The sequence below is a fragment of the Corvus hawaiiensis genome, chromosome 2 (genome assembly GCF_020740725.1).
Source record: "Corvus hawaiiensis isolate bCorHaw1 chromosome 2, bCorHaw1.pri.cur, whole genome shotgun sequence".
Taxonomy (NCBI): Eukaryota; Metazoa; Chordata; class Aves; order Passeriformes; family Corvidae; genus Corvus; species Corvus hawaiiensis.
In genome coordinates this window covers 101,614,976-101,622,962 of record NC_063214.1, presented here as the reverse complement: position 1 = coordinate 101,622,962, position 7,987 = coordinate 101,614,976, and positions in this window count along the sequence as shown.

The window sequence follows — 7,987 nt, the reverse complement described above, 5'->3', positions numbered from 1 at the left end:
TATCTCTTCTAAATAATCAGTTACATTGGGTAGGCTTCATAATATGACACTCCTTAAAAAGATTGATATGCTTTGAATTTTCTGATTAATGTTGACAAGTACATGCCACTTTTGTTATGGCAATTAATAATGCATAAGATTGGAGTGTCTCCTGCTTCAACTCTGAACTTTTCTTTTTTTCACTATTTTATGTTTGTCATAGGTGTTAGCAAGCATAGTCCCGGAAGGGACGTCCTTGCTGAGGGGTGCTTACAGCTTCCTCTGGGACCTGGCAGAACCTATCAGCTGGCCAGTTTGAATATGGACAATTCTCTAAGCCACTTAAAGTTGTGACCGCCTCTGTGATCCACGCTTAAGAACAGACAAACTCCCCCTCCAAGCTCTCTCTCGTTCCCGGTGCTGGGACAGGTGGCTGCAGGGCCCGTGTGGGGGCCAGCGGGCCCGGCCAGGCCCTGCTTGGGCCAGGCTGAGCCAGGCCACGGCCATCCTGGAGCCGATGGACCTGTTCCAGCCGTGGAACCCCCCCCACTGCCTTGCTGTGGGCAGCCAAAGCGGCTCGGCTCTCCCCCCTCTCCACTGCGATAAGAAAAATTCAACATTCCAGCTGCAAAGCTGCAAGGCCGAGGTGAGATTAACCCTTTTTATTGCTGTGAAGAGCTGAAAACCCTAGGGAAGAGAGAGAGGAGATGCTTAAAGCTGAAATTCTGTTGTGAAGCTATGATAATATCAGAGTATCCTGTTGTAATTTCATGAAGATATGGGGGGTGGAGTGTTCAACTCGTGAGCAGAAGCACCTGCGCTGAGATAGGCAGATGCTGACGCAGCTGTAATTTCATGAGAAGTTTGGACAGGGAGAGATGGACCAGATGAGGACTTTTGCTCCAAATGGGAAAGGAGAAAACCTCAGTCCCTAGAGATGCTCCCAGAGATAGTCCTAACGATGAAGATGATGAAGACCCTTTGCTCCCAGGGAAGGAGAAGGGCCTCTGTTTTTGTTTCTGAACGGCTCAACCTTAAAATCGTACCCCAAAAATCTTCAAGAGTGGACCCTCGAAAGCAGTTGTGGGAAAAGCTGCAAGTCGGGGGAAAGGACTCACACACAGGCAGAGAGACTCCTCTTCCTAAATGGACTGAACAATATTTGGAAGTGGGCGGCTGTCTCGTTGTGATAATGTTTTCATAGCACGAGCAAGAAGAGACTTCTCTTTCTAAATGGACTGAACAAGGTTATTATGGAAGTGGTAAACAGACTGAACATCTTAAGGATTGTCTTTTTACATTGTCAGTGGGAGAAGGGAGGAAGGTGGGGGGAGGAGGAGAGTTCTGAAGGGGGTATAATTTTTTTTTCCTTCTTTTAGGTCTGTTAATAAACTTCTTTATATTCTTTCAAGTTTGGTGCCTGCTTTGCATTTCTCCTAATTCTTATCTCACAGAAGATAAACAGTAATGAGTATTTTAGACCAAACCACTACCCTAAATTGGTGTTTCCGCCCGGTCACAGAACCAAACCCGCGACAATGTTCCAGAAAGATTGACACACTAAAATCTTTAGAAATATCTCTTTTTTTTCTTGTTTTTTGGAGGGTTTGTTGCCAATTTCTGTATTGTGTTATTCTGTGAATTACAAATTGCTAGAAATAGAAACAAGCAATCAGGATCACAGCCCATTTAGACAGTTATCTGTCCAGAGGAAATCTTCATCGTCCTTTGGGTATATTGTTTCTTGGATATATTGTATCGTGCTACATCGTCTGAGGAAGTCAGTGCAAATAATTCATTAAGAAGTGCAGGGAAATGTATGCTTATAGTATAGTGAGTCTGAGTCTGATATTTTGCTAATGGTCTGAGTCTGGTATTTTGCTAATGTCAAATTACTTCAGTTTTGGATATGGCTGTACTTCAGATTTTGGTGCAGCTAATGCAGATAGAATGAGACTTTTTTAATGAGCTTACCCAGCTGCTGGTTTGCAGTTTAACCTTGTAAGCACAAAACTGAACAAGGATTAATTTATGCTTCTAAATGATGTTATTCCTTTGGAAGCTACATTTTAAGAGGCTTTAGAGTTTTATTTAGTAGTAGTAGCAATTAGCAGTATTAGAATTTTATTTGGTGTTATATTTGACATGTTATTTGACAGTACTTAGGATCATGACGTTACATTGTAATGGAAGTAGGTAAAGAGCAGAGTTACAGTAAGGAAGAGAAATGAGAATGCAGAATTATTGTCTTAATGATTCATACCAAAACAAATTTACATGTCCCTAAGCACAAATGTGGTTTAAACAGAACTAAAAATGTGTATATTTTACATATTCAGTCTGGGATCATAGCATTTATTCCAACAAATCTGAATCAGTTTCTATTAATGTATTTCATTCAAAAAAAGAAAAAAAAAAGAACTAGGATACTTGTCCAAACATGAAACATTTTAAATGTAGGTGACGAATAATTTCTTCATCGCTAGAGGCAGTCATCATGTTTCTTAAATTAATACATCTTATCTGCCCCAACATTTACTTTGTCTAAGTATTTGGTAACATTGTATTATTGTAACATTGATCAAAACAGTCTGGTGAAATCACACTTAAATATTTATTTCATTTTATTTGGGGAATAAGAATAGACTTACCATAAAAGCTGCTGGCAATGCTGGAGGATATCCCTTGTCCCAGATCTCCAACAGGTTCCAAACCCACTATTTCTGGATTGCTTCTTCCTCTACAATTAGCTTTGAGAATTTCTCTTTGTGTTTAATTTTATTGTTTACAATTAACACAAATATGACATACCTCTGGCAACCTTCAAAGTCATCTACGTTTTTGCATTAAATTTATATATGAAAATTAGGCATTTAGATGGACCTCCTCCACCAGTTGTAGGGCTTCACAGCTGTCCAAGTCAAATGGAGATTTTTATAGAATCATAGAATGTTTTGGCATGGAGGGGACCTTAAAGACATCTGGTTCCAAACCTCCTGACAATAACCTTCCACTTGACCAGGTTGCTCAAAGCACCATCCAACCTGGCCTTGGATACTTTCAGGGTTGGTGCATCAACAACCTCTCTGAGCAACCTGTTCCAGTGTCTCACCATCTTCACAGTAAAGAATTTTAACATCCAATCTAAACCTGCCCTCTTTTAGTTTGCCCTGGTAAAAGGTCCCTCTCCAGCTTTCTTTTAACGCACCCTAGGTACTGGAAGGCTGCTCAAAGGTCAGCACAGAGTGTTCTCTGGGATCAACAGCATCAACTCTCACTCTCTGTCTTCATAGGAGAGCTGCTCCAGCCCTCTTATCCCTCTTATTATACCACCAAATTTGTCATACAGGATTTGCCCTTAGTGAAGACATGTCAGTTGTCACCAATCACCTCCTTATCTTCAATGGCCTCAGCATAGTTTCCAGGAGGATCTGTTCCACGAACTTGCTAGGCACAAAGGTGAGATTGGGTGACCTGTAGTTCCCTATGTCTTTCTTTTTACCCTTTTTAAAAATGGGGGTTATGTTCCTCCTTTTCCAGTCAGTGGAAACTTCACCAGACTGCCACAACAAATAAACTTTCAAGGGTATATATTAATATACAATATATATCCAAGTATAAGCACAGCTGGTGTACATTTTTTTTATATCTTTCTGTGGTTACTTAACAAATTCATATATTTTATGCTTGAATCCACTTTTCCTATATTTTAGTTTATTTGCTGTCCTTTCAACAGCATTTTATGTCTGTGGAGCCATAAGCTAATGTAACACTAGCTAATACTGGGCTTAGCTCATTTCTATCTCCATGTGTAAAATGCTTCTTTCACCTCTCATTTAAATATTTTTGTCTTCTCTTTTAATAATGGAATCTAACAGATTTAGAGTTGCTTCTTGAGACCCATGTAAAAAGGTACATTTTATAGCTGGATAGTAGTTGATCATCAATGCCTTTGGATTTATCCCTTCAGAGAGCTTTTCATTTTTCTGTGTTTTTTATTCCTTTTTACCCTGTACATTCTACATCATGATCCTTATGGTAAACAGTATCCTAGTAACAGAAGTAATTGGCTGTAGAGCGCAGAAAAAAATATTAACTTGCACTGCACTTTCAACAAAAAAGCAAGGCTGGAGGCAAGCTTACAAATATCTGATGGACATAGCCTAAAATTATGGAATGGGAAAGGTTAAACCTGGCAATTAAAATATGCAAAATGTTTTTGGTTTAATGTAAATTAAAGATATTGATAGTAAAAAGAAAATATTATACATTACTTAATCTGTGTATCTTCTCTTGAACAGTCTCAATCAGTAAAATTCCTGAACACAGTGGAATGATTCAAATGGTTAAATTCCAAACCTTGTTTCAATGCCCTGCTGAACTAGGATCTTTCTGCTTCTGTTCTTACTAGATGTGTTTAGTCATGTGATAATACAGAATATTAGGAAATAAAATCCATTAAGGTGCTGCAACTAGTTTTTACCGAATATAATGCAGCATAAACATTTTTAACTTAAGAAACAAACTGTAAAAAATGCCTAGCAGATGGAGCCCTAAAATATTTTTTCATGCATAATTCAGTGCAGTTTATATGTTTGCTTGGCTGCAAAGTATTTCTGAAGATACAAGAAGATGGAAGATGTGTCATATGCATATAACAACGTAAATGTTTTAACACTTAAACATCCACTATAGTAGAGGTTGAAAGTTGTATTTTAAATGTCATGATATTTTTTTCCAGAAGTTCAGCAGTATCCTTTCAAAACAATCATCATTGATGTTAAAAGAAAATGTAAATTGTAAAAGATCTTAAGTTATTTTTAGCAAAACTCTATTCTAATTGAAATATCTCATCATAGTAAAATAATTAAAGGGGCATAAAAATGACTAGTCTGATCTTAAAAACAAATTGCCTGACCTCTATAATGATGACACTTCTTTTAAATACTTCCAGTAAGATATTTCTTCTCTTACTTGCAAAGCATGGTAGAGACAAAAAGAACTGAAGATCCATGCAAATAAACCCCAAGGAAACAAACACAGAAGAAACAAAGAAATTTATCCTTTAAAAAAAGTGTTTTCAGTGAAAAATAGGCATTTGGTTGCAAACTTCTGACTATGATGATCCATCTTAAATTTCATACTCCCTACTTAAAAAATATTTCAAAAATTCCAGGAGAAAGAAGTAGGATTCTACTCCCTAAAAACAGATAAACAGATATTGTGGGATTTTATGCTGTTGAAACTGTATCCTGTGTCCTTTTTTTCTTTTATCTATTAAAAGGCAAAAAAACCCCCAAAACCTGAGAACATTATTAGGCATGACTAATAGAATCTTCACATAACCATACAAGCTAGGATAGACCCATCTTGTTTTTCTCTGTCCTAGGTAGAAATGGAGGTAAACCCATGTCTAGATATCTTCGTCATTTAACTTAAATAAATCTCAGACCTAGAACTATATTTTTCTACCTACAGTGGTTTCTAAATTCTTCTGCAGGCAGGTAATGCATCCTCCCTATGTCATCTAAGTACTTTGATCCTACTTTCAGAGCACTACTGGCAGTGCAAGAATGAGGTACTTTCTGCACAAGCACAGTATTTCTAAGCCAGGGATCAAAGAAGACAGATAATACTTTCAAGCCTTCCCTCCCTGACATTTTTCTAGATGGGACACTCAGTTAAAACAAAGCATTCCTAAGCATCTGGCTGGGTGTGAAAAGGGGGGAGGCAAGGAGAAGTACACTGTACTTTCTGCCTTTTCTGTATGAGCTTTGCTGCTCTGAAGTGAAGACTCCTACCCTTACCAGGTCAGGTAGTGAGTAACAGAGACAGAAAGTGACTTCACAGCCATAAGGTATATCTGTCTCTGCTCCAGAGGCAATCTGTGTACTTCATGTGATTAAAAACACTTAATCAGTCTTGAAGTTTCATAGCAAAGCTGTCATCACAACCCAGGTGAGTGTCCTTACCGCTAGGGAATTTTACCCTCTTCTTCGTTCTCTGGATTTAAAATTTTTTATTATGCAGTGGCACAGTTTCAATCAGATTATGAAGAGTTATTTTTTTTCATTCCCAGACTGTATACTTTCCTACATCTTGATTTCTACATTCCCCAAAATGGGTCTGGAGAGCAAAAGGAAAAACACAGGAGATACCCAAAGCCAGCCATAGGTTTAATACGTGAAGATGGAGATTCTCTACATAACCTGGTACTGAGTGCTTAAAAACTGAGTATCAGCAGCATTCATTTAGTACACATTACTGCAGCTGCTGGAGCTCTAGCATTCATTATGCTCATTAATCCAGAAAGGGCAGACTCCTTAGCTGCTGGGGTTGGTCTTTTGTGACTGAATTTTCTTGAAAGATAATCAAAGTGGGTTGTGATTCAGTAGCATAAATCTTAGCATCAGAGAGGATTTCCACTTATTTTTGGTAAGTATCACAGAGGAGAAGGAAGGGGTATGAAGCAGCTTGTTTTGCAGAATAATATGCTTTTTAAAAGCTTGGTCAGTGATGACACATCACTGAATGACTGTGTTTCTCATGGGTATCAGACAGAGAAGTGTTAGGATCTAAAATTCCTATTCTAACAACCTCTCTGAAGTTTAAACAGTCATCAGGAGAGCGGCATAAATCAGGTACTTCTCAGTGCATTGGATATGACAATGCAAGGTTGACACTTACAAACCAATCAGCACATTTTCCTAAATCTGAGTATTTTGTCTGCTTGGCAGGAGGAGTTATAACATAAAAGATAACAATAAGGAAAAAAATGAAAGAAATTCTCACACATAATACAAACTTCAAGTATTCTTTTTATTACTAATAGCACAGGCAAACTACTCTTAAACCTTGAGGATTTTTTCTTTGTAACTTTATTTTTCATTTGTGAGCAATGAAGACCATATTAAACCAAAGTTATTCTCTTGCAGCCCAACTTGAGTCCATAAGGCTTTTGAGATGCTTTGTATCTAATCTTTTGTAATAAATATTGCTACCCAAAGCAACTTCATATCAAATTCTCTTAAAGTAAGTGTCACAATGAAGAGCTCTGCCTTATAATTTAAACTGTTTCACAGTTTTTTTCACATAAATCAGGTACAATAAAATATTATCTGCATAAAAAGGCTTTATTATTGGATAACAGTAGAATAAATAACGTTGGAGGGTGTTTTATAACTGAGCTGACCCCCAAATGCTGAAATTGTTATCTTCAAATATAGCTTTATTTTCCAAGGAAAGTACCTGCAACACCATTCTTTTATACATCAGACTAACATTATTATTCTACATGGGGAACCCACCACGATTTATATTAAAGGAATGTTTTTTAGGCATTTAGGAGATGCTGTATAAGCATTGCAAAGCCTATAATTCACATCTCCCAAGTTCAGCAATGTTTCATAACATTGACAGTGCAATTAGAGATGCACAGATAATCAAGCCAGTCTTTATCTCACTAACCAGTATAGCACAAACTCCAGTGGGAGTCTGGAATTCAGCATCTTTCCATATGTATAAGAAACCTTCAGATGCTGTGCCTTGTGTTGGCACAATCTCATTGTTCTCAGTATCAAACTCACAGGTCAGAGTTATTGTGGGAGAGGTCTTAAGAAAAATTTGCAATATCCTTTGTTTGCTGTACAAGTGAAGTTTTAGGCAGATTCTTATCAGTTTTGATGTAAATAAAAGCCACCAAGAAGAGCATGGAAAAGCCATATGATCTACCAGGGTGTTTCCAGGACTCTGAATTATTTGCAGTTTTAGCACCCTGTAAACTGGGATTCCCTAGAGCCTGGCTCAGGTCTTCTGGTCCTCCAGCGAAAAAAGAGACTGTTGCTGTCTTAGAGTGTCAGACTAAGATCTGTCACCACATGTATGATGATTCAGGAGCAGTCTGCTTGGCATAATTATTCAGAGGCGAGGGGTGGTGCATCCTGTGGGTTCCAAACTAATTTCCACCTGACAGCCTGACACAGAAGGACACTGTTGCAGAACACACAAC